This window comes from Mytilus trossulus, chromosome 10 (genome assembly GCF_036588685.1).
Source record: "Mytilus trossulus isolate FHL-02 chromosome 10, PNRI_Mtr1.1.1.hap1, whole genome shotgun sequence".
Taxonomy (NCBI): domain Eukaryota; kingdom Metazoa; phylum Mollusca; class Bivalvia; order Mytilida; family Mytilidae; genus Mytilus; species Mytilus trossulus.
This window is the reverse complement of record NC_086382.1, coordinates 5,807,243-5,834,151: the sequence shown is the minus strand read 5'-3', so window position 1 is coordinate 5,834,151 and position 26,909 is coordinate 5,807,243. Positions and strand designations below refer to the sequence as shown.

The 26,909-nt window shown below is 37.5% G+C and overlaps 41 non-coding genes across 41 annotated transcripts; 21 read left to right on the top strand and 20 right to left on the bottom strand.

The window, feature by feature from the left end:
• The first annotated feature begins 389 nt into the window (after positions 1 to 389).
• Trnal-uag (transfer RNA leucine (anticodon UAG)) lies at positions 390 to 470 on the top strand. The gene has a single exon. It is a non-coding gene; the product is annotated as a tRNA-Leu (tRNA).
• Positions 471 to 1,220: 750 nt separating this feature from the next.
• Trnal-caa (transfer RNA leucine (anticodon CAA)) lies at positions 1,221 to 1,335 on the bottom strand. The gene is made up of 2 exons: positions 1,298 to 1,335; positions 1,221 to 1,266 (listed from the first exon to the last, which is right to left on the bottom strand). It is a non-coding gene; the product is annotated as a tRNA-Leu (tRNA).
• Positions 1,336 to 1,707: 372 nt separating this feature from the next.
• On the top strand, positions 1,708 to 1,788 carry Trnal-uag (transfer RNA leucine (anticodon UAG)). The gene has a single exon. It is a non-coding gene; the product is annotated as a tRNA-Leu (tRNA).
• Positions 1,789 to 2,538: 750 nt separating this feature from the next.
• Positions 2,539 to 2,653, bottom strand: Trnal-caa (transfer RNA leucine (anticodon CAA)). Its single transcript has 2 exons — positions 2,616 to 2,653; positions 2,539 to 2,584 (listed from the first exon to the last, which is right to left on the bottom strand). It is a non-coding gene; the product is annotated as a tRNA-Leu (tRNA).
• Positions 2,654 to 3,026: 373 nt separating this feature from the next.
• Positions 3,027 to 3,107, top strand: Trnal-uag (transfer RNA leucine (anticodon UAG)). The gene has a single exon. It is a non-coding gene; the product is annotated as a tRNA-Leu (tRNA).
• Positions 3,108 to 3,858: 751 nt separating this feature from the next.
• On the bottom strand, positions 3,859 to 3,973 carry Trnal-caa (transfer RNA leucine (anticodon CAA)). Its single transcript has 2 exons — positions 3,936 to 3,973; positions 3,859 to 3,904 (listed from the first exon to the last, which is right to left on the bottom strand). It is a non-coding gene; the product is annotated as a tRNA-Leu (tRNA).
• A 373-nt stretch (positions 3,974 to 4,346) lies between these two features.
• Positions 4,347 to 4,427, top strand: Trnal-uag (transfer RNA leucine (anticodon UAG)). The gene has a single exon. It is a non-coding gene; the product is annotated as a tRNA-Leu (tRNA).
• Positions 4,428 to 5,176: 749 nt separating this feature from the next.
• Trnal-caa (transfer RNA leucine (anticodon CAA)) lies at positions 5,177 to 5,291 on the bottom strand. Its single transcript has 2 exons — positions 5,254 to 5,291; positions 5,177 to 5,222 (listed from the first exon to the last, which is right to left on the bottom strand). It is a non-coding gene; the product is annotated as a tRNA-Leu (tRNA).
• A 373-nt stretch (positions 5,292 to 5,664) lies between these two features.
• Trnal-uag (transfer RNA leucine (anticodon UAG)) lies at positions 5,665 to 5,745 on the top strand. Its single transcript has one exon. It is a non-coding gene; the product is annotated as a tRNA-Leu (tRNA).
• A 750-nt stretch (positions 5,746 to 6,495) lies between these two features.
• Positions 6,496 to 6,610, bottom strand: Trnal-caa (transfer RNA leucine (anticodon CAA)). The gene is made up of 2 exons: positions 6,573 to 6,610; positions 6,496 to 6,541 (listed from the first exon to the last, which is right to left on the bottom strand). It is a non-coding gene; the product is annotated as a tRNA-Leu (tRNA).
• A 373-nt stretch (positions 6,611 to 6,983) lies between these two features.
• Trnal-uag (transfer RNA leucine (anticodon UAG)) lies at positions 6,984 to 7,064 on the top strand. Its single transcript has one exon. It is a non-coding gene; the product is annotated as a tRNA-Leu (tRNA).
• A 750-nt stretch (positions 7,065 to 7,814) lies between these two features.
• Trnal-caa (transfer RNA leucine (anticodon CAA)) lies at positions 7,815 to 7,929 on the bottom strand. The gene is made up of 2 exons: positions 7,892 to 7,929; positions 7,815 to 7,860 (listed from the first exon to the last, which is right to left on the bottom strand). It is a non-coding gene; the product is annotated as a tRNA-Leu (tRNA).
• A 373-nt stretch (positions 7,930 to 8,302) lies between these two features.
• Trnal-uag (transfer RNA leucine (anticodon UAG)) lies at positions 8,303 to 8,383 on the top strand. Its single transcript has one exon. It is a non-coding gene; the product is annotated as a tRNA-Leu (tRNA).
• Positions 8,384 to 9,133: 750 nt separating this feature from the next.
• Trnal-caa (transfer RNA leucine (anticodon CAA)) lies at positions 9,134 to 9,248 on the bottom strand. The gene is made up of 2 exons: positions 9,211 to 9,248; positions 9,134 to 9,179 (listed from the first exon to the last, which is right to left on the bottom strand). It is a non-coding gene; the product is annotated as a tRNA-Leu (tRNA).
• A 373-nt stretch (positions 9,249 to 9,621) lies between these two features.
• Trnal-uag (transfer RNA leucine (anticodon UAG)) lies at positions 9,622 to 9,702 on the top strand. Its single transcript has one exon. It is a non-coding gene; the product is annotated as a tRNA-Leu (tRNA).
• A 749-nt stretch (positions 9,703 to 10,451) lies between these two features.
• Positions 10,452 to 10,566, bottom strand: Trnal-caa (transfer RNA leucine (anticodon CAA)). Its single transcript has 2 exons — positions 10,529 to 10,566; positions 10,452 to 10,497 (listed from the first exon to the last, which is right to left on the bottom strand). It is a non-coding gene; the product is annotated as a tRNA-Leu (tRNA).
• Positions 10,567 to 10,939: 373 nt separating this feature from the next.
• On the top strand, positions 10,940 to 11,020 carry Trnal-uag (transfer RNA leucine (anticodon UAG)). The gene has a single exon. It is a non-coding gene; the product is annotated as a tRNA-Leu (tRNA).
• Positions 11,021 to 11,770: 750 nt separating this feature from the next.
• Positions 11,771 to 11,885, bottom strand: Trnal-caa (transfer RNA leucine (anticodon CAA)). Its single transcript has 2 exons — positions 11,848 to 11,885; positions 11,771 to 11,816 (listed from the first exon to the last, which is right to left on the bottom strand). It is a non-coding gene; the product is annotated as a tRNA-Leu (tRNA).
• Positions 11,886 to 12,258: 373 nt separating this feature from the next.
• Positions 12,259 to 12,339, top strand: Trnal-uag (transfer RNA leucine (anticodon UAG)). The gene has a single exon. It is a non-coding gene; the product is annotated as a tRNA-Leu (tRNA).
• A 750-nt stretch (positions 12,340 to 13,089) lies between these two features.
• On the bottom strand, positions 13,090 to 13,204 carry Trnal-caa (transfer RNA leucine (anticodon CAA)). The gene is made up of 2 exons: positions 13,167 to 13,204; positions 13,090 to 13,135 (listed from the first exon to the last, which is right to left on the bottom strand). It is a non-coding gene; the product is annotated as a tRNA-Leu (tRNA).
• Positions 13,205 to 13,577: 373 nt separating this feature from the next.
• On the top strand, positions 13,578 to 13,658 carry Trnal-uag (transfer RNA leucine (anticodon UAG)). Its single transcript has one exon. It is a non-coding gene; the product is annotated as a tRNA-Leu (tRNA).
• A 750-nt stretch (positions 13,659 to 14,408) lies between these two features.
• Positions 14,409 to 14,523, bottom strand: Trnal-caa (transfer RNA leucine (anticodon CAA)). Its single transcript has 2 exons — positions 14,486 to 14,523; positions 14,409 to 14,454 (listed from the first exon to the last, which is right to left on the bottom strand). It is a non-coding gene; the product is annotated as a tRNA-Leu (tRNA).
• A 373-nt stretch (positions 14,524 to 14,896) lies between these two features.
• Trnal-uag (transfer RNA leucine (anticodon UAG)) lies at positions 14,897 to 14,977 on the top strand. Its single transcript has one exon. It is a non-coding gene; the product is annotated as a tRNA-Leu (tRNA).
• Positions 14,978 to 15,727: 750 nt separating this feature from the next.
• Trnal-caa (transfer RNA leucine (anticodon CAA)) lies at positions 15,728 to 15,842 on the bottom strand. The gene is made up of 2 exons: positions 15,805 to 15,842; positions 15,728 to 15,773 (listed from the first exon to the last, which is right to left on the bottom strand). It is a non-coding gene; the product is annotated as a tRNA-Leu (tRNA).
• A 373-nt stretch (positions 15,843 to 16,215) lies between these two features.
• On the top strand, positions 16,216 to 16,296 carry Trnal-uag (transfer RNA leucine (anticodon UAG)). Its single transcript has one exon. It is a non-coding gene; the product is annotated as a tRNA-Leu (tRNA).
• Positions 16,297 to 17,046: 750 nt separating this feature from the next.
• Trnal-caa (transfer RNA leucine (anticodon CAA)) lies at positions 17,047 to 17,161 on the bottom strand. Its single transcript has 2 exons — positions 17,124 to 17,161; positions 17,047 to 17,092 (listed from the first exon to the last, which is right to left on the bottom strand). It is a non-coding gene; the product is annotated as a tRNA-Leu (tRNA).
• Positions 17,162 to 17,534: 373 nt separating this feature from the next.
• Positions 17,535 to 17,615, top strand: Trnal-uag (transfer RNA leucine (anticodon UAG)). The gene has a single exon. It is a non-coding gene; the product is annotated as a tRNA-Leu (tRNA).
• A 750-nt stretch (positions 17,616 to 18,365) lies between these two features.
• Trnal-caa (transfer RNA leucine (anticodon CAA)) lies at positions 18,366 to 18,480 on the bottom strand. Its single transcript has 2 exons — positions 18,443 to 18,480; positions 18,366 to 18,411 (listed from the first exon to the last, which is right to left on the bottom strand). It is a non-coding gene; the product is annotated as a tRNA-Leu (tRNA).
• Positions 18,481 to 18,853: 373 nt separating this feature from the next.
• On the top strand, positions 18,854 to 18,934 carry Trnal-uag (transfer RNA leucine (anticodon UAG)). The gene has a single exon. It is a non-coding gene; the product is annotated as a tRNA-Leu (tRNA).
• Positions 18,935 to 19,684: 750 nt separating this feature from the next.
• Trnal-caa (transfer RNA leucine (anticodon CAA)) lies at positions 19,685 to 19,799 on the bottom strand. Its single transcript has 2 exons — positions 19,762 to 19,799; positions 19,685 to 19,730 (listed from the first exon to the last, which is right to left on the bottom strand). It is a non-coding gene; the product is annotated as a tRNA-Leu (tRNA).
• A 373-nt stretch (positions 19,800 to 20,172) lies between these two features.
• On the top strand, positions 20,173 to 20,253 carry Trnal-uag (transfer RNA leucine (anticodon UAG)). The gene has a single exon. It is a non-coding gene; the product is annotated as a tRNA-Leu (tRNA).
• Positions 20,254 to 21,003: 750 nt separating this feature from the next.
• On the bottom strand, positions 21,004 to 21,118 carry Trnal-caa (transfer RNA leucine (anticodon CAA)). The gene is made up of 2 exons: positions 21,081 to 21,118; positions 21,004 to 21,049 (listed from the first exon to the last, which is right to left on the bottom strand). It is a non-coding gene; the product is annotated as a tRNA-Leu (tRNA).
• A 373-nt stretch (positions 21,119 to 21,491) lies between these two features.
• On the top strand, positions 21,492 to 21,572 carry Trnal-uag (transfer RNA leucine (anticodon UAG)). Its single transcript has one exon. It is a non-coding gene; the product is annotated as a tRNA-Leu (tRNA).
• A 750-nt stretch (positions 21,573 to 22,322) lies between these two features.
• Trnal-caa (transfer RNA leucine (anticodon CAA)) lies at positions 22,323 to 22,437 on the bottom strand. The gene is made up of 2 exons: positions 22,400 to 22,437; positions 22,323 to 22,368 (listed from the first exon to the last, which is right to left on the bottom strand). It is a non-coding gene; the product is annotated as a tRNA-Leu (tRNA).
• A 373-nt stretch (positions 22,438 to 22,810) lies between these two features.
• Trnal-uag (transfer RNA leucine (anticodon UAG)) lies at positions 22,811 to 22,891 on the top strand. Its single transcript has one exon. It is a non-coding gene; the product is annotated as a tRNA-Leu (tRNA).
• A 750-nt stretch (positions 22,892 to 23,641) lies between these two features.
• Trnal-caa (transfer RNA leucine (anticodon CAA)) lies at positions 23,642 to 23,756 on the bottom strand. Its single transcript has 2 exons — positions 23,719 to 23,756; positions 23,642 to 23,687 (listed from the first exon to the last, which is right to left on the bottom strand). It is a non-coding gene; the product is annotated as a tRNA-Leu (tRNA).
• Positions 23,757 to 24,129: 373 nt separating this feature from the next.
• On the top strand, positions 24,130 to 24,210 carry Trnal-uag (transfer RNA leucine (anticodon UAG)). The gene has a single exon. It is a non-coding gene; the product is annotated as a tRNA-Leu (tRNA).
• A 750-nt stretch (positions 24,211 to 24,960) lies between these two features.
• Trnal-caa (transfer RNA leucine (anticodon CAA)) lies at positions 24,961 to 25,075 on the bottom strand. The gene is made up of 2 exons: positions 25,038 to 25,075; positions 24,961 to 25,006 (listed from the first exon to the last, which is right to left on the bottom strand). It is a non-coding gene; the product is annotated as a tRNA-Leu (tRNA).
• Positions 25,076 to 25,448: 373 nt separating this feature from the next.
• Positions 25,449 to 25,529, top strand: Trnal-uag (transfer RNA leucine (anticodon UAG)). Its single transcript has one exon. It is a non-coding gene; the product is annotated as a tRNA-Leu (tRNA).
• A 749-nt stretch (positions 25,530 to 26,278) lies between these two features.
• On the bottom strand, positions 26,279 to 26,393 carry Trnal-caa (transfer RNA leucine (anticodon CAA)). Its single transcript has 2 exons — positions 26,356 to 26,393; positions 26,279 to 26,324 (listed from the first exon to the last, which is right to left on the bottom strand). It is a non-coding gene; the product is annotated as a tRNA-Leu (tRNA).
• Positions 26,394 to 26,766: 373 nt separating this feature from the next.
• Positions 26,767 to 26,847, top strand: Trnal-uag (transfer RNA leucine (anticodon UAG)). Its single transcript has one exon. It is a non-coding gene; the product is annotated as a tRNA-Leu (tRNA).
• Positions 26,848 to 26,909: the final 62 nt, after the last annotated feature.

Here is a 26,909-nt window from a genome sequence, read left to right as displayed (position 1 = left end):
ACTCGGCCAACCTGACATGACAACAATCCGGCTAATTTTAATAGTTAACCATCGTCTAAGGTACGGAAAACATTATAACTGAATAACTTGTCCTTTTGGTTTTTAATTAAATTCGTAATTGGCGCATTTTAGATTTGAGGAAATGTTTCCTCATTTCTAACCTTTTTTTCATCTGCCAAATGGACGTTTTATATGATTACTCAAAATTGTTCCAAATGGAGTTGAAGATGGGCCATTCATTTCGTCTCACTTTCTTTTACTCCCTAAGCCTCAATTCTCACTTGAACACTTCCCACTAGAACCGTATAGGGCAAACTAAACAAACCGACATTCTTTTTTTTTACGAAGCCAGTTGACAAATATATAAAATATCAGCAGAAAAGTCGTAAGGTAGCGTGGCCGAGCGGTCTAAGGCGCTGGTTTTAGGCACCAGTCTCATTGAGGCGTGGGTTCGAATCCCACCGCTGCCAAGAATTTTTTACTGAACAGTTCAATTTTTCTATCCAAAAGAATGAAAGACTCTTTCCGACCCTGTCAAGTATTTTGAGAGAGAGAGCTAGCTAGCTAAGAACGCGAACGATGTGTGTGTGGTTTTTTTTTTTTTTTTAAACATTCTTACAAATGAACGATAATAAATATTACCCGTTTCCAACTGAATACAAATTGCGAATTATCTACTTTCATGCACTTGATGCTTTCAGTCAGTACCTATATTTTTTTCCGTTTGCATTTTGGACACACCAGTCGGCTATACATTTGCACGGACTTCAGGCGTATTGAACGGTGGTTGGGAAAATCCAATCCACGAACTTAAAAATACAAACATGAAGTTAATTCAGCGTTCTTTGGGAAAAGGATAGCATTCAAGAGTGAACAATTTCTTCTCCCGCCCTAAAAACTCACTCCTCCGTTTTAACGTTCTACCCACTATGTAAAATCTATTTTTGATTATTGAGGATTCATTTGGCTCTTTCCTCAAACTGAGTTTACATAAGCTATTTTCAATCCACTGATCGTTCAGCAATTGATAACCGTACTAAATTATGACACTCTGATTTGGACAAGAAAGAATATTAACATAAATGTCGCATATGAGGTTTTTTTTCTTTCGTAATAGCTTTTTCTATACACTAAAGGTTTAACCGTTAACAAATTGGCAAAAGACCATTTCATGAAACCATGTTACAAATGAAGTGTAGAAAGTGATCAAAAATATATGGTGTCAGATGTGGGATTCGAACCCACGCCCACATAAGTGGACCAGAACACTCATTCCCACGAATGGGAAGGTATTAACCTTGAGTCTGGCGCCTTAGACCACTCGGCCAACCTGACATGACAACAATCCGGCTAATTTTAATAGTTAACCATCGTCTAAGGTACGGAAAACATTATAACTGAATAACTTGTCCTTTTGGTTTTTAATTAAATTCGTAATTGGCGCATTTTAGATTTGAGGAAATGTTTCCTCATTTCTAACCTTTTTTTCATCTGCCAAATGGACGTTTTATATGATTACTCAAAATTGTTCCAAATGGAGTTGAAGATGGGCCATTCATTTCGTCTCACTTTCTTTTACTCCCTAAGCCTCAATTCTCACTTGAACACTTCCCACTAGAACCGTATAGGGCAAACTAAACAAACCGACATTCTTTTTTTTACGAAGCCAGTTGACAAATATATAAAATATCAGCAGAAAAGTCGTAAGGTAGCGTGGCCGAGCGGTCTAAGGCGCTGGTTTTAGGCACCAGTCTCATTGAGGCGTGGGTTCGAATCCCACCGCTGCCAAGAATTTTTTACTGAACAGTTCAATTTTTCTATCCAAAAGAATGAAAGACTCTTTCCGACCCTGTCAAGTATTTTGAGAGAGAGAGCTAGCTAGCTAAGAACGCGAACGATGTGTGTGTGGTTTTTTTTTTTTTTTTAAACATTCTTACAAATGAACGATAATAAATATTACCCGTTTCCAACTGAATACAAATTGCGAATTATCTACTTTCATGCACTTGATGCTTTCAGTCAGTACCTATATTTTTTTCCGTTTGCATTTTGGACACACCAGTCGGCTATACATTTGCACGGACTTCAGGCGTATTGAACGGTGGTTGGGAAAATCCAATCCACGAACTTAAAAATACAAACATGAAGTTAATTCAGCGTTCTTTGGGAAAAGGATAGCATTCAAGAGTGAACAATTTCTTCTCCCGCCCTAAAAACTCACTCCTCCGTTTTAACGTTCTACCCACTATGTAAAATCTATTTTTGATTATTGAGGATTCATTTGGCTCTTTCCTCAAACTGAGTTTACATAAGCTATTTTCAATCCACTGATCGTTCAGCAATTGATAACCGTACTAAATTATGACACTCTGATTTGGACAAGAAAGAATATTAACATAAATGTCGCATATGAGGTTTTTTTTCTTTCGTAATAGCTTTTTCTATACACTAAAGGTTTAACCGTTAACAAATTGGCAAAAGACCATTTCATGAAACCATGTTACAAATGAAGTGTAGAAAGTGATCAAAAATATATGGTGTCAGATGTGGGATTCGAACCCACGCCCACATAAGTGGACCAGAACACTCATTCCCACGAATGGGAAGGTATTAACCTTGAGTCTGGCGCCTTAGACCACTCGGCCAACCTGACATGACAACAATCCGGCTAATTTTAATAGTTAACCATCGTCTAAGGTACGGAAAACATTATAACTGAATAACTTGTCCTTTTGGTTTTTAATTAAATTCGTAATTGGCGCATTTTAGATTTGAGGAAATGTTTCCTCATTTCTAACCTTTTTTTCATCTGCCAAATGGACGTTTTATATGATTACTCAAAATTGTTCCAAATGGAGTTGAAGATGGGCCATTCATTTCGTCTCACTTTCTTTTACTCCCTAAGCCTCAATTCTCACTTGAACACTTCCCACTAGAACCGTATAGGGCAAACTAAACAAACCGACATTCTTTTTTTTTACGAAGCCAGTTGACAAATATATAAAATATCAGCAGAAAAGTCGTAAGGTAGCGTGGCCGAGCGGTCTAAGGCGCTGGTTTTAGGCACCAGTCTCATTGAGGCGTGGGTTCGAATCCCACCGCTGCCAAGAATTTTTTACTGAACAGTTCAATTTTTCTATCCAAAAGAATGAAAGACTCTTTCCGACCCTGTCAAGTATTTTGAGAGAGAGAGCTAGCTAGCTAAGAACGCGAACGATGTGTGTGTGGTTTTTTTTTTTTTTTTTAAACATTCTTACAAATGAACGATAATAAATATTACCCGTTTCCAACTGAATACAAATTGCGAATTATCTACTTTCATGCACTTGATGCTTTCAGTCAGTACCTATATTTTTTTCCGTTTGCATTTTGGACACACCAGTCGGCTATACATTTGCACGGACTTCAGGCGTATTGAACGGTGGTTGGGAAAATCCAATCCACGAACTTAAAAATACAAACATGAAGTTAATTCAGCGTTCTTTGGGAAAAGGATAGCATTCAAGAGTGAACAATTTCTTCTCCCGCCCTAAAAACTCACTCCTCCGTTTTAACGTTCTACCCACTATGTAAAATCTATTTTTGATTATTGAGGATTCATTTGGCTCTTTCCTCAAACTGAGTTTACATAAGCTATTTTCAATCCACTGATCGTTCAGCAATTGATAACCGTACTAAATTATGACACTCTGATTTGGACAAGAAAGAATATTAACATAAATGTCGCATATGAGGTTTTTTTTCTTTCGTAATAGCTTTTTCTATACACTAAAGGTTTAACCGTTAACAAATTGGCAAAAGACCATTTCATGAAACCATGTTACAAATGAAGTGTAGAAAGTGATCAAAAATATATGGTGTCAGATGTGGGATTCGAACCCACGCCCACATAAGTGGACCAGAACACTCATTCCCACGAATGGGAAGGTATTAACCTTGAGTCTGGCGCCTTAGACCACTCGGCCAACCTGACATGACAACAATCCGGCTAATTTTAATAGTTAACCATCGTCTAAGGTACGGAAAACATTATAACTGAATAACTTGTCCTTTTGGTTTTTAATTAAATTCGTAATTGGCGCATTTTAGATTTGAGGAAATGTTTCCTCATTTCTAACCTTTTTTTCATCTGCCAAATGGACGTTTTATATGATTACTCAAAATTGTTCCAAATGGAGTTGAAGATGGGCCATTCATTTCGTCTCACTTTCTTTTACTCCCTAAGCCTCAATTCTCACTTGAACACTTCCCACTAGAACCGTATAGGGCAAACTAAACAAACCGACATTCTTTTTTTTTACGAAGCCAGTTGACAAATATATAAAATATCAGCAGAAAAGTCGTAAGGTAGCGTGGCCGAGCGGTCTAAGGCGCTGGTTTTAGGCACCAGTCTCATTGAGGCGTGGGTTCGAATCCCACCGCTGCCAAGAATTTTTTACTGAACAGTTCAATTTTTCTATCCAAAAGAATGAAAGACTCTTTCCGACCCTGTCAAGTATTTTGAGAGAGAGAGCTAGCTAGCTAAGAACGCGAACGATGTGTGTGTGGTTTTTTTTTTTTTTTAAACATTCTTACAAATGAACGATAATAAATATTACCCGTTTCCAACTGAATACAAATTGCGAATTATCTACTTTCATGCACTTGATGCTTTCAGTCAGTACCTATATTTTTTTCCGTTTGCATTTTGGACACACCAGTCGGCTATACATTTGCACGGACTTCAGGCGTATTGAACGGTGGTTGGGAAAATCCAATCCACGAACTTAAAAATACAAACATGAAGTTAATTCAGCGTTCTTTGGGAAAAGGATAGCATTCAAGAGTGAACAATTTCTTCTCCCGCCCTAAAAACTCACTCCTCCGTTTTAACGTTCTACCCACTATGTAAAATCTATTTTTGATTATTGAGGATTCATTTGGCTCTTTCCTCAAACTGAGTTTACATAAGCTATTTTCAATCCACTGATCGTTCAGCAATTGATAACCGTACTAAATTATGACACTCTGATTTGGACAAGAAAGAATATTAACATAAATGTCGCATATGAGGTTTTTTTTCTTTCGTAATAGCTTTTTCTATACACTAAAGGTTTAACCGTTAACAAATTGGCAAAAGACCATTTCATGAAACCATGTTACAAATGAAGTGTAGAAAGTGATCAAAAATATATGGTGTCAGATGTGGGATTCGAACCCACGCCCACATAAGTGGACCAGAACACTCATTCCCACGAATGGGAAGGTATTAACCTTGAGTCTGGCGCCTTAGACCACTCGGCCAACCTGACATGACAACAATCCGGCTAATTTTAATAGTTAACCATCGTCTAAGGTACGGAAAACATTATAACTGAATAACTTGTCCTTTTGGTTTTTAATTAAATTCGTAATTGGCGCATTTTAGATTTGAGGAAATGTTTCCTCATTTCTAACCTTTTTTTCATCTGCCAAATGGACGTTTTATATGATTACTCAAAATTGTTCCAAATGGAGTTGAAGATGGGCCATTCATTTCGTCTCACTTTCTTTTACTCCCTAAGCCTCAATTCTCACTTGAACACTTCCCACTAGAACCGTATAGGGCAAACTAAACAAACCGACATTCTTTTTTTTTACGAAGCCAGTTGACAAATATATAAAATATCAGCAGAAAAGTCGTAAGGTAGCGTGGCCGAGCGGTCTAAGGCGCTGGTTTTAGGCACCAGTCTCATTGAGGCGTGGGTTCGAATCCCACCGCTGCCAAGAATTTTTTACTGAACAGTTCAATTTTTCTATCCAAAAGAATGAAAGACTCTTTCCGACCCTGTCAAGTATTTTGAGAGAGAGAGCTAGCTAGCTAAGAACGCGAACGATGTGTGTGTGGTTTTTTTTTTTTTTTTAAACATTCTTACAAATGAACGATAATAAATATTACCCGTTTCCAACTGAATACAAATTGCGAATTATCTACTTTCATGCACTTGATGCTTTCAGTCAGTACCTATATTTTTTTCCGTTTGCATTTTGGACACACCAGTCGGCTATACATTTGCACGGACTTCAGGCGTATTGAACGGTGGTTGGGAAAATCCAATCCACGAACTTAAAAATACAAACATGAAGTTAATTCAGCGTTCTTTGGGAAAAGGATAGCATTCAAGAGTGAACAATTTCTTCTCCCGCCCTAAAAACTCACTCCTCCGTTTTAACGTTCTACCCACTATGTAAAATCTATTTTTGATTATTGAGGATTCATTTGGCTCTTTCCTCAAACTGAGTTTACATAAGCTATTTTCAATCCACTGATCGTTCAGCAATTGATAACCGTACTAAATTATGACACTCTGATTTGGACAAGAAAGAATATTAACATAAATGTCGCATATGAGGTTTTTTTTCTTTCGTAATAGCTTTTTCTATACACTAAAGGTTTAACCGTTAACAAATTGGCAAAAGACCATTTCATGAAACCATGTTACAAATGAAGTGTAGAAAGTGATCAAAAATATATGGTGTCAGATGTGGGATTCGAACCCACGCCCACATAAGTGGACCAGAACACTCATTCCCACGAATGGGAAGGTATTAACCTTGAGTCTGGCGCCTTAGACCACTCGGCCAACCTGACATGACAACAATCCGGCTAATTTTAATAGTTAACCATCGTCTAAGGTACGGAAAACATTATAACTGAATAACTTGTCCTTTTGGTTTTTAATTAAATTCGTAATTGGCGCATTTTAGATTTGAGGAAATGTTTCCTCATTTCTAACCTTTTTTTCATCTGCCAAATGGACGTTTTATATGATTACTCAAAATTGTTCCAAATGGAGTTGAAGATGGGCCATTCATTTCGTCTCACTTTCTTTTACTCCCTAAGCCTCAATTCTCACTTGAACACTTCCCACTAGAACCGTATAGGGCAAACTAAACAAACCGACATTCTTTTTTTTTACGAAGCCAGTTGACAAATATATAAAATATCAGCAGAAAAGTCGTAAGGTAGCGTGGCCGAGCGGTCTAAGGCGCTGGTTTTAGGCACCAGTCTCATTGAGGCGTGGGTTCGAATCCCACCGCTGCCAAGAATTTTTTACTGAACAGTTCAATTTTTCTATCCAAAAGAATGAAAGACTCTTTCCGACCCTGTCAAGTATTTTGAGAGAGAGAGCTAGCTAGCTAAGAACGCGAACGATGTGTGTGTGTTTTTTTTTTTTTTTTTAAACATTCTTACAAATGAACGATAATAAATATTACCCGTTTCCAACTGAATACAAATTGCGAATTATCTACTTTCATGCACTTGATGCTTTCAGTCAGTACCTATATTTTTTTCCGTTTGCATTTTGGACACACCAGTCGGCTATACATTTGCACGGACTTCAGGCGTATTGAACGGTGGTTGGGAAAATCCAATCCACGAACTTAAAAATACAAACATGAAGTTAATTCAGCGTTCTTTGGGAAAAGGATAGCATTCAAGAGTGAACAATTTCTTCTCCCGCCCTAAAAACTCACTCCTCCGTTTTAACGTTCTACCCACTATGTAAAATCTATTTTTGATTATTGAGGATTCATTTGGCTCTTTCCTCAAACTGAGTTTACATAAGCTATTTTCAATCCACTGATCGTTCAGCAATTGATAACCGTACTAAATTATGACACTCTGATTTGGACAAGAAAGAATATTAACATAAATGTCGCATATGAGGTTTTTTTTCTTTCGTAATAGCTTTTTCTATACACTAAAGGTTTAACCGTTAACAAATTGGCAAAAGACCATTTCATGAAACCATGTTACAAATGAAGTGTAGAAAGTGATCAAAAATATATGGTGTCAGATGTGGGATTCGAACCCACGCCCACATAAGTGGACCAGAACACTCATTCCCACGAATGGGAAGGTATTAACCTTGAGTCTGGCGCCTTAGACCACTCGGCCAACCTGACATGACAACAATCCGGCTAATTTTAATAGTTAACCATCGTCTAAGGTACGGAAAACATTATAACTGAATAACTTGTCCTTTTGGTTTTTAATTAAATTCGTAATTGGCGCATTTTAGATTTGAGGAAATGTTTCCTCATTTCTAACCTTTTTTTCATCTGCCAAATGGACGTTTTATATGATTACTCAAAATTGTTCCAAATGGAGTTGAAGATGGGCCATTCATTTCGTCTCACTTTCTTTTACTCCCTAAGCCTCAATTCTCACTTGAACACTTCCCACTAGAACCGTATAGGGCAAACTAAACAAACCGACATTCTTTTTTTTTACGAAGCCAGTTGACAAATATATAAAATATCAGCAGAAAAGTCGTAAGGTAGCGTGGCCGAGCGGTCTAAGGCGCTGGTTTTAGGCACCAGTCTCATTGAGGCGTGGGTTCGAATCCCACCGCTGCCAAGAATTTTTTACTGAACAGTTCAATTTTTCTATCCAAAAGAATGAAAGACTCTTTCCGACCCTGTCAAGTATTTTGAGAGAGAGAGCTAGCTAGCTAAGAACGCGAACGATGTGTGTGTGTTTTTTTTTTTTTTTTTAAACATTCTTACAAATGAACGATAATAAATATTACCCGTTTCCAACTGAATACAAATTGCGAATTATCTACTTTCATGCACTTGATGCTTTCAGTCAGTACCTATATTTTTTTCCGTTTGCATTTTGGACACACCAGTCGGCTATACATTTGCACGGACTTCAGGCGTATTGAACGGTGGTTGGGAAAATCCAATCCACGAACTTAAAAATACAAACATGAAGTTAATTCAGCGTTCTTTGGGAAAAGGATAGCATTCAAGAGTGAACAATTTCTTCTCCCGCCCTAAAAACTCACTCCTCCGTTTTAACGTTCTACCCACTATGTAAAATCTATTTTTGATTATTGAGGATTCATTTGGCTCTTTCCTCAAACTGAGTTTACATAAGCTATTTTCAATCCACTGATCGTTCAGCAATTGATAACCGTACTAAATTATGACACTCTGATTTGGACAAGAAAGAATATTAACATAAATGTCGCATATGAGGTTTTTTTTCTTTCGTAATAGCTTTTTCTATACACTAAAGGTTTAACCGTTAACAAATTGGCAAAAGACCATTTCATGAAACCATGTTACAAATGAAGTGTAGAAAGTGATCAAAAATATATGGTGTCAGATGTGGGATTCGAACCCACGCCCACATAAGTGGACCAGAACACTCATTCCCACGAATGGGAAGGTATTAACCTTGAGTCTGGCGCCTTAGACCACTCGGCCAACCTGACATGACAACAATCCGGCTAATTTTAATAGTTAACCATCGTCTAAGGTACGGAAAACATTATAACTGAATAACTTGTCCTTTTGGTTTTTAATTAAATTCGTAATTGGCGCATTTTAGATTTGAGGAAATGTTTCCTCATTTCTAACCTTTTTTTCATCTGCCAAATGGACGTTTTATATGATTACTCAAAATTGTTCCAAATGGAGTTGAAGATGGGCCATTCATTTCGTCTCACTTTCTTTTACTCCCTAAGCCTCAATTCTCACTTGAACACTTCCCACTAGAACCGTATAGGGCAAACTAAACAAACCGACATTCTTTTTTTTTACGAAGCCAGTTGACAAATATATAAAATATCAGCAGAAAAGTCGTAAGGTAGCGTGGCCGAGCGGTCTAAGGCGCTGGTTTTAGGCACCAGTCTCATTGAGGCGTGGGTTCGAATCCCACCGCTGCCAAGAATTTTTTACTGAACAGTTCAATTTTTCTATCCAAAAGAATGAAAGACTCTTTCCGACCCTGTCAAGTATTTTGAGAGAGAGAGCTAGCTAGCTAAGAACGCGAACGATGTGTGTGTGGTTTTTTTTTTTTTTTAAACATTCTTACAAATGAACGATAATAAATATTACCCGTTTCCAACTGAATACAAATTGCGAATTATCTACTTTCATGCACTTGATGCTTTCAGTCAGTACCTATATTTTTTTCCGTTTGCATTTTGGACACACCAGTCGGCTATACATTTGCACGGACTTCAGGCGTATTGAACGGTGGTTGGGAAAATCCAATCCACGAACTTAAAAATACAAACATGAAGTTAATTCAGCGTTCTTTGGGAAAAGGATAGCATTCAAGAGTGAACAATTTCTTCTCCCGCCCTAAAAACTCACTCCTCCGTTTTAACGTTCTACCCACTATGTAAAATCTATTTTTGATTATTGAGGATTCATTTGGCTCTTTCCTCAAACTGAGTTTACATAAGCTATTTTCAATCCACTGATCGTTCAGCAATTGATAACCGTACTAAATTATGACACTCTGATTTGGACAAGAAAGAATATTAACATAAATGTCGCATATGAGGTTTTTTTTCTTTCGTAATAGCTTTTTCTATACACTAAAGGTTTAACCGTTAACAAATTGGCAAAAGACCATTTCATGAAACCATGTTACAAATGAAGTGTAGAAAGTGATCAAAAATATATGGTGTCAGATGTGGGATTCGAACCCACGCCCACATAAGTGGACCAGAACACTCATTCCCACGAATGGGAAGGTATTAACCTTGAGTCTGGCGCCTTAGACCACTCGGCCAACCTGACATGACAACAATCCGGCTAATTTTAATAGTTAACCATCGTCTAAGGTACGGAAAACATTATAACTGAATAACTTGTCCTTTTGGTTTTTAATTAAATTCGTAATTGGCGCATTTTAGATTTGAGGAAATGTTTCCTCATTTCTAACCTTTTTTTCATCTGCCAAATGGACGTTTTATATGATTACTCAAAATTGTTCCAAATGGAGTTGAAGATGGGCCATTCATTTCGTCTCACTTTCTTTTACTCCCTAAGCCTCAATTCTCACTTGAACACTTCCCACTAGAACCGTATAGGGCAAACTAAACAAACCGACATTCTTTTTTTTTACGAAGCCAGTTGACAAATATATAAAATATCAGCAGAAAAGTCGTAAGGTAGCGTGGCCGAGCGGTCTAAGGCGCTGGTTTTAGGCACCAGTCTCATTGAGGCGTGGGTTCGAATCCCACCGCTGCCAAGAATTTTTTACTGAACAGTTCAATTTTTCTATCCAAAAGAATGAAAGACTCTTTCCGACCCTGTCAAGTATTTTGAGAGAGAGAGCTAGCTAGCTAAGAACGCGAACGATGTGTGTGTGGTTTTTTTTTTTTTTTTAAACATTCTTACAAATGAACGATAATAAATATTACCCGTTTCCAACTGAATACAAATTGCGAATTATCTACTTTCATGCACTTGATGCTTTCAGTCAGTACCTATATTTTTTTCCGTTTGCATTTTGGACACACCAGTCGGCTATACATTTGCACGGACTTCAGGCGTATTGAACGGTGGTTGGGAAAATCCAATCCACGAACTTAAAAATACAAACATGAAGTTAATTCAGCGTTCTTTGGGAAAAGGATAGCATTCAAGAGTGAACAATTTCTTCTCCCGCCCTAAAAACTCACTCCTCCGTTTTAACGTTCTACCCACTATGTAAAATCTATTTTTGATTATTGAGGATTCATTTGGCTCTTTCCTCAAACTGAGTTTACATAAGCTATTTTCAATCCACTGATCGTTCAGCAATTGATAACCGTACTAAATTATGACACTCTGATTTGGACAAGAAAGAATATTAACATAAATGTCGCATATGAGGTTTTTTTTCTTTCGTAATAGCTTTTTCTATACACTAAAGGTTTAACCGTTAACAAATTGGCAAAAGACCATTTCATGAAACCATGTTACAAATGAAGTGTAGAAAGTGATCAAAAATATATGGTGTCAGATGTGGGATTCGAACCCACGCCCACATAAGTGGACCAGAACACTCATTCCCACGAATGGGAAGGTATTAACCTTGAGTCTGGCGCCTTAGACCACTCGGCCAACCTGACATGACAACAATCCGGCTAATTTTAATAGTTAACCATCGTCTAAGGTACGGAAAACATTATAACTGAATAACTTGTCCTTTTGGTTTTTAATTAAATTCGTAATTGGCGCATTTTAGATTTGAGGAAATGTTTCCTCATTTCTAACCTTTTTTTCATCTGCCAAATGGACGTTTTATATGATTACTCAAAATTGTTCCAAATGGAGTTGAAGATGGGCCATTCATTTCGTCTCACTTTCTTTTACTCCCTAAGCCTCAATTCTCACTTGAACACTTCCCACTAGAACCGTATAGGGCAAACTAAACAAACCGACATTCTTTTTTTTTACGAAGCCAGTTGACAAATATATAAAATATCAGCAGAAAAGTCGTAAGGTAGCGTGGCCGAGCGGTCTAAGGCGCTGGTTTTAGGCACCAGTCTCATTGAGGCGTGGGTTCGAATCCCACCGCTGCCAAGAATTTTTTACTGAACAGTTCAATTTTTCTATCCAAAAGAATGAAAGACTCTTTCCGACCCTGTCAAGTATTTTGAGAGAGAGAGCTAGCTAGCTAAGAACGCGAACGATGTGTGTGTGGTTTTTTTTTTTTTTTTAAACATTCTTACAAATGAACGATAATAAATATTACCCGTTTCCAACTGAATACAAATTGCGAATTATCTACTTTCATGCACTTGATGCTTTCAGTCAGTACCTATATTTTTTTCCGTTTGCATTTTGGACACACCAGTCGGCTATACATTTGCACGGACTTCAGGCGTATTGAACGGTGGTTGGGAAAATCCAATCCACGAACTTAAAAATACAAACATGAAGTTAATTCAGCGTTCTTTGGGAAAAGGATAGCATTCAAGAGTGAACAATTTCTTCTCCCGCCCTAAAAACTCACTCCTCCGTTTTAACGTTCTACCCACTATGTAAAATCTATTTTTGATTATTGAGGATTCATTTGGCTCTTTCCTCAAACTGAGTTTACATAAGCTATTTTCAATCCACTGATCGTTCAGCAATTGATAACCGTACTAAATTATGACACTCTGATTTGGACAAGAAAGAATATTAACATAAATGTCGCATATGAGGTTTTTTTTCTTTCGTAATAGCTTTTTCTATACACTAAAGGTTTAACCGTTAACAAATTGGCAAAAGACCATTTCATGAAACCATGTTACAAATGAAGTGTAGAAAGTGATCAAAAATATATGGTGTCAGATGTGGGATTCGAACCCACGCCCACATAAGTGGACCAGAACACTCATTCCCACGAATGGGAAGGTATTAACCTTGAGTCTGGCGCCTTAGACCACTCGGCCAACCTGACATGACAACAATCCGGCTAATTTTAATAGTTAACCATCGTCTAAGGTACGGAAAACATTATAACTGAATAACTTGTCCTTTTGGTTTTTAATTAAATTCGTAATTGGCGCATTTTAGATTTGAGGAAATGTTTCCTCATTTCTAACCTTTTTTTCATCTGCCAAATGGACGTTTTATATGATTACTCAAAATTGTTCCAAATGGAGTTGAAGATGGGCCATTCATTTCGTCTCACTTTCTTTTACTCCCTAAGCCTCAATTCTCACTTGAACACTTCCCACTAGAACCGTATAGGGCAAACTAAACAAACCGACATTCTTTTTTTTTACGAAGCCAGTTGACAAATATATAAAATATCAGCAGAAAAGTCGTAAGGTAGCGTGGCCGAGCGGTCTAAGGCGCTGGTTTTAGGCACCAGTCTCATTGAGGCGTGGGTTCGAATCCCACCGCTGCCAAGAATTTTTTACTGAACAGTTCAATTTTTCTATCCAAAAGAATGAAAGACTCTTTCCGACCCTGTCAAGTATTTTGAGAGAGAGAGCTAGCTAGCTAAGAACGCGAACGATGTGTGTGTGGTTTTTTTTTTTTTTTTAAACATTCTTACAAATGAACGATAATAAATATTACCCGTTTCCAACTGAATACAAATTGCGAATTATCTACTTTCATGCACTTGATGCTTTCAGTCAGTACCTATATTTTTTTCCGTTTGCATTTTGGACACACCAGTCGGCTATACATTTGCACGGACTTCAGGCGTATTGAACGGTGGTTGGGAAAATCCAATCCACGAACTTAAAAATACAAACATGAAGTTAATTCAGCGTTCTTTGGGAAAAGGATAGCATTCAAGAGTGAACAATTTCTTCTCCCGCCCTAAAAACTCACTCCTCCGTTTTAACGTTCTACCCACTATGTAAAATCTATTTTTGATTATTGAGGATTCATTTGGCTCTTTCCTCAAACTGAGTTTACATAAGCTATTTTCAATCCACTGATCGTTCAGCAATTGATAACCGTACTAAATTATGACACTCTGATTTGGACAAGAAAGAATATTAACATAAATGTTGCATATGAGGTTTTTTTTCTTTCGTAATAGCTTTTTCTATACACTAAAGGTTTAACCGTTAACAAATTGGCAAAAGACCATTTCATGAAACCATGTTACAAATGAAGTGTAGAAAGTGATCAAAAATATATGGTGTCAGATGTGGGATTCGAACCCACGCCCACATAAGTGGACCAGAACACTCATTCCCACGAATGGGAAGGTATTAACCTTGAGTCTGGCGCCTTAGACCACTCGGCCAACCTGACATGACAACAATCCGGCTAATTTTAATAGTTAACCATCGTCTAAGGTACGGAAAACATTATAACTGAATAACTTGTCCTTTTGGTTTTTAATTAAATTCGTAATTGGCGCATTTTAGATTTGAGGAAATGTTTCCTCATTTCTAACCTTTTTTTCATCTGCCAAATGGACGTTTTATATGATTACTCAAAATTGTTCCAAATGGAGTTGAAGATGGGCCATTCATTTCGTCTCACTTTCTTTTACTCCCTAAGCCTCAATTCTCACTTGAACACTTCCCACTAGAACCGTATAGGGCAAACTAAACAAACCGACATTCTTTTTTTTTACGAAGCCAGTTGACAAATATATAAAATATCAGCAGAAAAGTCGTAAGGTAGCGTGGCCGAGCGGTCTAAGGCGCTGGTTTTAGGCACCAGTCTCATTGAGGCGTGGGTTCGAATCCCACCGCTGCCAAGAATTTTTTACTGAACAGTTCAATTTTTCTATCCAAAAGAATGAAAGACTCTTTCCGACCCTGTCAAGTATTTTGAGAGAGAGAGCTAGCTAGCTAAGAACGCGAACGATGTGTGTGTGGTTTTTTTTTTTTTTTTAAACATTCTTACAAATGAACGATAATAAATATTACCCGTTTCCAACTGAATACAAATTGCGAATTATCTACTTTCATGCACTTGATGCTTTCAGTCAGTACCTATATTTTTTTCCGTTTGCATTTTGGACACACCAGTCGGCTATACATTTGCACGGACTTCAGGCGTATTGAACGGTGGTTGGGAAAATCCAATCCACGAACTTAAAAATACAAACATGAAGTTAATTCAGCGTTCTTTGGGAAAAGGATAGCATTCAAGAGTGAACAATTTCTTCTCCCGCCCTAAAAACTCACTCCTCCGTTTTAACGTTCTACCCACTATGTAAAATCTATTTTTGATTATTGAGGATTCATTTGGCTCTTTCCTCAAACTGAGTTTACATAAGCTATTTTCAATCCACTGATCGTTCAGCAATTGATAACCGTACTAAATTATGACACTCTGATTTGGACAAGAAAGAATATTAACATAAATGTCGCATATGAGGTTTTTTTTCTTTCGTAATAGCTTTTTCTATACACTAAAGGTTTAACCGTTAACAAATTGGCAAAAGACCATTTCATGAAACCATGTTACAAATGAAGTGTAGAAAGTGATCAAAAATATATGGTGTCAGATGTGGGATTCGAACCCACGCCCACATAAGTGGACCAGAACACTCATTCCCACGAATGGGAAGGTATTAACCTTGAGTCTGGCGCCTTAGACCACTCGGCCAACCTGACATGACAACAATCCGGCTAATTTTAATAGTTAACCATCGTCTAAGGTACGGAAAACATTATAACTGAATAACTTGTCCTTTTGGTTTTTAATTAAATTCGTAATTGGCGCATTTTAGATTTGAGGAAATGTTTCCTCATTTCTAACCTTTTTTTCATCTGCCAAATGGACGTTTTATATGATTACTCAAAATTGTTCCAAATGGAGTTGAAGATGGGCCATTCATTTCGTCTCACTTTCTTTTACTCCCTAAGCCTCAATTCTCACTTGAACACTTCCCACTAGAACCGTATAGGGCAAACTAAACAAACCGACATTCTTTTTTTTTACGAAGCCAGTTGACAAATATATAAAATATCAGCAGAAAAGTCGTAAGGTAGCGTGGCCGAGCGGTCTAAGGCGCTGGTTTTAGGCACCAGTCTCATTGAGGCGTGGGTTCGAATCCCACCGCTGCCAAGAATTTTTTACTGAACAGTTCAATTTTTCTATCCAAAAGAATGAAAGACTCTTTCCGACCCTGTCAAGTATTTTGAGAGAGAGAGCTAGCTAGCTAAGAACGCGAACGATGTGTGTGTGGTTTTTTTTTTTTTTTTAAACATTCTTACAAATGAACGATAATAAATATTACCCGTTTCCAACTGAATACAAATTGCGAATTATCTACTTTCATGCACTTGATGCTTTCAGTCAGTACCTATATTTTTTTCCGTTTGCATTTTGGACACACCAGTCGGCTATACATTTGCACGGACTTCAGGCGTATTGAACGGTGGTTGGGAAAATCCAATCCACGAACTTAAAAATACAAACATGAAGTTAATTCAGCGTTCTTTGGGAAAAGGATAGCATTCAAGAGTGAACAATTTCTTCTCCCGCCCTAAAAACTCACTCCTCCGTTTTAACGTTCTACCCACTATGTAAAATCTATTTTTGATTATTGAGGATTCATTTGGCTCTTTCCTCAAACTGAGTTTACATAAGCTATTTTCAATCCACTGATCGTTCAGCAATTGATAACCGTACTAAATTATGACACTCTGATTTGGACAAGAAAGAATATTAACATAAATGTCGCATATGAGGTTTTTTTTCTTTCGTAATAGCTTTTTCTATACACTAAAGGTTTAACCGTTAACAAATTGGCAAAAGACCATTTCATGAAACCATGTTACAAATGAAGTGTAGAAAGTGATCAAAAATATATGGTGTCAGATGTGGGATTCGAACCCACGCCCACATAAGTGGACCAGAACACTCATTCCCACGAATGGGAAGGTATTAACCTTGAGTCTGGCGCCTTAGACCACTCGGCCAACCTGACATGACAACAATCCGGCTAATTTTAATAGTTAACCATCGTCTAAGGTACGGAAAACATTATAACTGAATAACTTGTCCTTTTGGTTTTTAATTAAATTCGTAATTGGCGCATTTTAGATTTGAGGAAATGTTTCCTCATTTCTAACCTTTTTTTCATCTGCCAAATGGACGTTTTATATGATTACTCAAAATTGTTCCAAATGGAGTTGAAGATGGGCCATTCATTTCGTCTCACTTTCTTTTACTCCCTAAGCCTCAATTCTCACTTGAACACTTCCCACTAGAACCGTATAGGGCAAACTAAACAAACCGACATTCTTTTTTTTTACGAAGCCAGTTGACAAATATATAAAATATCAGCAGAAAAGTCGTAAGGTAGCGTGGCCGAGCGGTCTAAGGCGCTGGTTTTAGGCACCAGTCTCATTGAGGCGTGGGTTCGAATCCCACCGCTGCCAAGAATTTTTTACTGAACAGTTCAATTTTTCTATCCAAAAGAATGAAAGACTCTTTCCGACCCTGTCAAGTATTTTGAGAGAGAGAGCTAGCTAGCTAAGAACGCGAACGATGTGTGTGTGGTTTTTTTTTTTTTTTTAAACATTCTTACAAATGAACGATAATAAATATTACCCGTTTCCAACTGAATACAAATTGCGAATTATCTACTTTCATGCACTTGATGCTTTCAGTCAGTACCTATATTTTTTTCCGTTTGCATTTTGGACACACCAGTCGGCTATACATTTGCACGGACTTCAGGCGTATTGAACGGTGGTTGGGAAAATCCAATCCACGAACTTAAAAATACAAACATGAAGTTAATTCAGCGTTCTTTGGGAAAAGGATAGCATTCAAGAGTGAACAATTTCTTCTCCCGCCCTAAAAACTCACTCCTCCGTTTTAACGTTCTACCCACTATGTAAAATCTATTTTTGATTATTGAGGATTCATTTGGCTCTTTCCTCAAACTGAGTTTACATAAGCTATTTTCAATCCACTGATCGTTCAGCAATTGATAACCGTACTAAATTATGACACTCTGATTTGGACAAGAAAGAATATTAACATAAATGTCGCATATGAGGTTTTTTTTCTTTCGTAATAGCTTTTTCTATACACTAAAGGTTTAACCGTTAACAAATTGGCAAAAGACCATTTCATGAAACCATGTTACAAATGAAGTGTAGAAAGTGATCAAAAATATATGGTGTCAGATGTGGGATTCGAACCCACGCCCACATAAGTGGACCAGAACACTCATTCCCACGAATGGGAAGGTATTAACCTTGAGTCTGGCGCCTTAGACCACTCGGCCAACCTGACATGACAACAATCCGGCTAATTTTAATAGTTAACCATCGTCTAAGGTACGGAAAACATTATAACTGAATAACTTGTCCTTTTGGTTTTTAATTAAATTCGTAATTGGCGCATTTTAGATTTGAGGAAATGTTTCCTCATTTCTAACCTTTTTTTCATCTGCCAAATGGACGTTTTATATGATTACTCAAAATTGTTCCAAATGGAGTTGAAGATGGGCCATTCATTTCGTCTCACTTTCTTTTACTCCCTAAGCCTCAATTCTCACTTGAACACTTCCCACTAGAACCGTATAGGGCAAACTAAACAAACCGACATTCTTTTTTTTTACGAAGCCAGTTGACAAATATATAAAATATCAGCAGAAAAGTCGTAAGGTAGCGTGGCCGAGCGGTCTAAGGCGCTGGTTTTAGGCACCAGTCTCATTGAGGCGTGGGTTCGAATCCCACCGCTGCCAAGAATTTTTTACTGAACAGTTCAATTTTTCTATCCAAAAGAATGAAAGACTCTTTCCGACCCTGTCAAGTATTTTGAGAGAGAGAGCTAGCTAGCTAAGAACGCGAACGATGTGTGTGTGGTTTTTTTTTTTTTTTTAAACATTCTTACAAATGAACGATAATAAATATTACCCGTTTCCAACTGAATACAAATTGCGAATTATCTACTTTCATGCACTTGATGCTTTCAGTCAGTACCTATATTTTTTTCCGTTTGCATTTTGGACACACCAGTCGGCTATACATTTGCACGGACTTCAGGCGTATTGAACGGTGGTTGGGAAAATCCAATCCACGAACTTAAAAATACAAACATGAAGTTAATTCAGCGTTCTTTGGGAAAAGGATAGCATTCAAGAGTGAACAATTTCTTCTCCCGCCCTAAAAACTCACTCCTCCGTTTTAACGTTCTACCCACTATGTAAAATCTATTTTTGATTATTGAGGATTCATTTGGCTCTTTCCTCAAACTGAGTTTACATAAGCTATTTTCAATCCACTGATCGTTCAGCAATTGATAACCGTACTAAATTATGACACTCTGATTTGGACAAGAAAGAATATTAACATAAATGTCGCATATGAGGTTTTTTTTCTTTCGTAATAGCTTTTTCTATACACTAAAGGTTTAACCGTTAACAAATTGGCAAAAGACCATTTCATGAAACCATGTTACAAATGAAGTGTAGAAAGTGATCAAAAATATATGGTGTCAGATGTGGGATTCGAACCCACGCCCACATAAGTGGACCAGAACACTCATTCCCACGAATGGGAAGGTATTAACCTTGAGTCTGGCGCCTTAGACCACTCGGCCAACCTGACATGACAACAATCCGGCTAATTTTAATAGTTAACCATCGTCTAAGGTACGGAAAACATTATAACTGAATAACTTGTCCTTTTGGTTTTTAATTAAATTCGTAATTGGCGCATTTTAGATTTGAGGAAATGTTTCCTCATTTCTAACCTTTTTTTCATCTGCCAAATGGACGTTTTATATGATTACTCAAAATTGTTCCAAATGGAGTTGAAGATGGGCCATTCATTTCGTCTCACTTTCTTTTACTCCCTAAGCCTCAATTCTCACTTGAACACTTCCCACTAGAACCGTATAGGGCAAACTAAACAAACCGACATTCTTTTTTTTTACGAAGCCAGTTGACAAATATATAAAATATCAGCAGAAAAGTCGTAAGGTAGCGTGGCCGAGCGGTCTAAGGCGCTGGTTTTAGGCACCAGTCTCATTGAGGCGTGGGTTCGAATCCCACCGCTGCCAAGAATTTTTTACTGAACAGTTCAATTTTTCTATCCAAAAGAATGAAAGACTCTTTCCGACCCTGTCAAGTATTTTGAGAGAGAGAGCTAGCTAGCTAAGAACGCGAACGATGTGTGTGTGGTTTTTTTTTTTTTTTTAAACATTCTTACAAATGAACGATAATAAATATTACCCGTTTCCAACTGAATACAAATTGCGAATTATCTACTTTCATGCACTTGATGCTTTCAGTCAGTACCTATATTTTTTTCCGTTTGCATTTTGGACACACCAGTCGGCTATACATTTGCACGGACTTCAGGCGTATTGAACGGTGGTTGGGAAAATCCAATCCACGAACTTAAAAATACAAACATGAAGTTAATTCAGCGTTCTTTGGGAAAAGGATAGCATTCAAGAGTGAACAATTTCTTCTCCCGCCCTAAAAACTCACTCCTCCGTTTTAACGTTCTACCCACTATGTAAAATCTATTTTTGATTATTGAGGATTCATTTGGCTCTTTCCTCAAACTGAGTTTACATAAGCTATTTTCAATCCACTGATCGTTCAGCAATTGATAACCGTACTAAATTATGACACTCTGATTTGGACAAGAAAGAATATTAACATAAATGTCGCATATGAGGTTTTTTTTCTTTCGTAATAGCTTTTTCTATACACTAAAGGTTTAACCGTTAACAAATTGGCAAAAGACCATTTCATGAAACCATGTTACAAATGAAGTGTAGAAAGTGATCAAAAATATATGGTGTCAGATGTGGGATTCGAACCCACGCCCACATAAGTGGACCAGAACACTCATTCCCACGAATGGGAAGGTATTAACCTTGAGTCTGGCGCCTTAGACCACTCGGCCAACCTGACATGACAACAATCCGGCTAATTTTAATAGTTAACCATCGTCTAAGGTACGGAAAACATTATAACTGAATAACTTGTCCTTTTGGTTTTTAATTAAATTCGTAATTGGCGCATTTTAGATTTGAGGAAATGTTTCCTCATTTCTAACCTTTTTTTCATCTGCCAAATGGACGTTTTATATGATTACTCAAAATTGTTCCAAATGGAGTTGAAGATGGGCCATTCATTTCGTCTCACTTTCTTTTACTCCCTAAGCCTCAATTCTCACTTGAACACTTCCCACTAGAACCGTATAGGGCAAACTAAACAAACCGACATTCTTTTTTTTTACGAAGCCAGTTGACAAATATATAAAATATCAGCAGAAAAGTCGTAAGGTAGCGTGGCCGAGCGGTCTAAGGCGCTGGTTTTAGGCACCAGTCTCATTGAGGCGTGGGTTCGAATCCCACCGCTGCCAAGAATTTTTTACTGAACAGTTCAATTTTTCTATCCAAAAGAATGAAAGACTCTTTCCGACCCTGTCAAGTATTTTGAGAGAGAGAGCTAGCTAGCTAAGAACGCGAACGATGTGTGTGTGGTTTTTTTTTTTTTTTTAAACATTCTTACAAATGAACGATAATAAATATTACCCGTTTCCAACTGAATACAAATTGCGAATTATCTACTTTCATGCACTTGATGCTTTCAGTCAGTACCTATATTTTTTTCCGTTTGCATTTTGGACACACCAGTCGGCTATACATTTGCACGGACTTCAGGCGTATTGAACGGTGGTTGGGAAAATCCAATCCACGAACTTAAAAATACAAACATGAAGTTAATTCAGCGTTCTTTGGGAAAAGGATAGCATTCAAGAGTGAACAATTTCTTCTCCCGCCCTAAAAACTCACTCCTCCGTTTTAACGTTCTACCCACTATGTAAAATCTATTTTTGATTATTGAGGATTCATTTGGCTCTTTCCTCAAACTGAGTTTACATAAGCTATTTTCAATCCACTGATCGTTCAGCAATTGATAACCGTACTAAATTATGACACTCTGATTTGGACAAGAAAGAATATTAACATAAATGTCGCATATGAGGTTTTTTTTCTTTCGTAATAGCTTTTTCTATACACTAAAGGTTTAACCGTTAACAAATTGGCAAAAGACCATTTCATGAAACCATGTTACAAATGAAGTGTAGAAAGTGATCAAAAATATATGGTGTCAGATGTGGGATTCGAACCCACGCCCACATAAGTGGACCAGAACACTCATTCCCACGAATGGGAAGGTATTAACCTTGAGTCTGGCGCCTTAGACCACTCGGCCAACCTGACATGACAACAATCCGGCTAATTTTAATAGTTAACCATCGTCTAAGGTACGGAAAACATTATAACTGAATAACTTGTCCTTTTGGTTTTTAATTAAATTCGTAATTGGCGCATTTTAGATTTGAGGAAATGTTTCCTCATTTCTAACCTTTTTTTCATCTGCCAAATGGACGTTTTATATGATTACTCAAAATTGTTCCAAATGGAGTTGAAGATGGGCCATTCATTTCGTCTCACTTTCTTTTACTCCCTAAGCCTCAATTCTCACTTGAACACTTCCCACTAGAACCGTATAGGGCAAACTAAACAAACCGACATTCTTTTTTTTTACGAAGCCAGTTGACAAATATATAAAATATCAGCAGAAAAGTCGTAAGGTAGCGTGGCCGAGCGGTCTAAGGCGCTGGTTTTAGGCACCAGTCTCATTGAGGCGTGGGTTCGAATCCCACCGCTGCCAAGAATTTTTTACTGAACAGTTCAATTTTTCTATCCAAAAGAATGAAAGACTCTTTCCGACCCTGTCAAGTATTTTGAGAGAGAGAGCTAGCTAGCTAAGAACGCGAACGATGTGTGTGTGGTTTTTTTTTTTTTTTTAAACATTCTTACAAATGAACGATAATAAATATTACCCGTTTCCAACTGAATACAAATTGCGAATTATCTACTTTCATGCACTTGATGCTTTCAGTCAGTACCTATATTTTTTTCCGTTTGCATTTTGGACACACCAGTCGGCTATACATTTGCACGGACTTCAGGCGTATTGAACGGTGGTTGGGAAAATCCAATCCACGAACTTAAAAATACAAACATGAAGTTAATTCAGCGTTCTTTGGGAAAAGGATAGCATTCAAGAGTGAACAATTTCTTCTCCCGCCCTAAAAACTCACTCCTCCGTTTTAACGTTCTACCCACTATGTAAAATCTATTTTTGATTATTGAGGATTCATTTGGCTCTTTCCTCAAACTGAGTTTACATAAGCTATTTTCAATCCACTGATCGTTCAGCAATTGATAACCGTACTAAATTATGACACTCTGATTTGGACAAGAAAGAATATTAACATAAATGTCGCATATGAGGTTTTTTTTCTTTCGTAATAGCTTTTTCTATACACTAAAGGTTTAACCGTTAACAAATTGGCAAAAGACCATTTCATGAAACCATGTTACAAATGAAGTGTAGAAAGTGATCAAAAATATATGGTGTCAGATGTGGGATTCGAACCCACGCCCACATAAGTGGACCAGAACACTCATTCCCACGAATGGGAAGGTATTAACCTTGAGTCTGGCGCCTTAGACCACTCGGCCAACCTGACATGACAACAATCCGGCTAATTTTAATAGTTAACCATCGTCTAAGGTACGGAAAACATTATAACTGAATAACTTGTCCTTTTGGTTTTTAATTAAATTCGTAATTGGCGCATTTTAGATTTGAGGAAATGTTTCCTCATTTCTAACCTTTTTTTCATCTGCCAAATGGACGTTTTATATGATTACTCAAAATTGTTCCAAATGGAGTTGAAGATGGGCCATTCATTTCGTCTCACTTTCTTTTACTCCCTAAGCCTCAATTCTCACTTGAACACTTCCCACTAGAACCGTATAGGGCAAACTAAACAAACCGACATTCTTTTTTTTTACGAAGCCAGTTGACAAATATATAAAATATCAGCAGAAAAGTCGTAAGGTAGCGTGGCCGAGCGGTCTAAGGCGCTGGTTTTAGGCACCAGTCTCATTGAGGCGTGGGTTCGAATCCCACCGCTGCCAAGAATTTTTTACTGAACAGTTCAATTTTTCTATCCAAAAGAATGAAAGACTCTTTCCGACCCTGTCAAGTATTTTGAGAGAGAGAGCTAGCTAGCTAAGAACGCGAACGATGTGTGTGTGGTTTTTTTTTTTTTTTTAAACATTCTTACAAATGAACGATAATAAATATTACCCGTTTCCAACTGAATACAAATTGCGAATTATCTACTTTCATGCACTTGATGCTTTCAGTCAGTACCTATATTTTTTTCCGTTTGCATTTTGGACACACCAGTCGGCTATACATTTGCACGGACTTCAGGCGTATTGAACGGTGGTTGGGAAAATCCAATCCACGAACTTAAAAATACAAACATGAAGTTAATTCAGCGTTCTTTGGGAAAAGGATAGCATTCAAGAGTGAACAATTTCTTCTCCCGCCCTAAAAACTCACTCCTCCGTTTTAACGTTCTACCCACTATGTAAAATCTATTTTTGATTATTGAGGATTCATTTGGCTCTTTCCTCAAACTGAGTTTACATAAGCTATTTTCAATCCACTGATCGTTCAGCAATTGATAACCGTACTAAATTATGACACTCTGATTTGGACAAGAAAGAATATTAACATAAATGTCGCATATGAGGTTTTTTTTCTTTCGTAATAGCTTTTTCTATACACTAAAGGTTTAACCGTTAACAAATTGGCAAAAGACCATTTCATGAAACCATGTTACAAATGAAGTGTAGAAAGTGATCAAAAATATATGGTGTCAGATGTGGGATTCGAACCCACGCCCACATAAGTGGACCAGAACACTCATTCCCACGAATGGGAAGGTATTAACCTTGAGTCTGGCGCCTTAGACCACTCGGCCAACCTGACATGACAACAATCCGGCTAATTTTAATAGTTAACCATCGTCTAAGGTACGGAAAACATTATAACTGAATAACTTGTCCTTTTGGTTTTTAATTAAATTCGTAATTGGCGCATTTTAGATTTGAGGAAATGTTTCCTCATTTCTAACCTTTTTTTCATCTGCCAAATGGACGTTTTATATGATTACTCAAAATTGTTCCAAATGGAGTTGAAGATGGGCCATTCATTTCGTCTCACTTTCTTTTACTCCCTAAGCCTCAATTCTCACTTGAACACTTCCCACTAGAACCGTATAGGGCAAACTAAACAAACCGACATTCTTTTTTTTTACGAAGCCAGTTGACAAATATATAAAATATCAGCAGAAAAGTCGTAAGGTAGCGTGGCCGAGCGGTCTAAGGCGCTGGTTTTAGGCACCAGTCTCATTGAGGCGTGGGTTCGAATCCCACCGCTGCCAAGAATTTTTTACTGAACAGTTCAATTTTTCTATCCAAAAGAATGAAAGACTCTTTCCGACCCTGTCAAGTATTTTGAGAGAGAGAGCTAGCTAGCTAAGAACGCGAACGATGTGTGTGTGGTTTTTTTTTTTTTTTAAACATTCTTACAAATGAACGATAATAAATATTACCCGTTTCCAACTGAATACAAATTGCGAATTATCTACTTTCATGCACTTGATGCTTTCAGTCAGTACCTATATTTTTTTCCGTTTGCATTTTGGACACACCAGTCGGCTATACATTTGCACGGACTTCAGGCGTATTGAACGGTGGTTGGGAAAATCCAATCCACGAACTTAAAAATACAAACATGAAGTTAATTCAGCGTTCTTTGGGAAAAGGATAGCATTCAAGAGTGAACAATTTCTTCTCCCGCCCTAAAAACTCACTCCTCCGTTTTAACGTTCTACCCACTATGTAAAATCTATTTTTGATTATTGAGGATTCATTTGGCTCTTTCCTCAAACTGAGTTTACATAAGCTATTTTCAATCCACTGATCGTTCAGCAATTGATAACCGTACTAAATTATGACACTCTGATTTGGACAAGAAAGAATATTAACATAAATGTCGCATATGAGGTTTTTTTTCTTTCGTAATAGCTTTTTCTATACACTAAAGGTTTAACCGTTAACAAATTGGCAAAAGACCATTTCATGAAACCATGTTACAAATGAAGTGTAGAAAGTGATCAAAAATATATGGTGTCAGATGTGGGATTCGAACCCACGCCCACATAAGTGGACCAGAACACTCATTCCCACGAATGGGAAGGTATTAACCTTGAGTCTGGCGCCTTAGACCACTCGGCCAACCTGACATGACAACAATCCGGCTAATTTTAATAGTTAACCATCGTCTAAGGTACGGAAAACATTATAACTGAATAACTTGTCCTTTTGGTTTTTAATTAAATTCGTAATTGGCGCATTTTAGATTTGAGGAAATGTTTCCTCATTTCTAACCTTTTTTTCATCTGCCAAATGGACGTTTTATATGATTACTCAAAATTGTTCCAAATGGAGTTGAAGATGGGCCATTCATTTCGTCTCACTTTCTTTTACTCCCTAAGCCTCAATTCTCACTTGAACACTTCCCACTAGAACCGTATAGGGCAAACTAAACAAACCGACATTCTTTTTTTTTACGAAGCCAGTTGACAAATATATAAAATATCAGCAGAAAAGTCGTAAGGTAGCGTGGCCGAGCGGTCTAAGGCGCTGGTTTTAGGCACCAGTCTCATTGAGGCGTGGGTTCGAATCCCACCGCTGCCAAGAATTTTTTACTGAACAGTTCAATTTTTCTATCCAAAAGAATGAAAGACTCTTTCCGACCC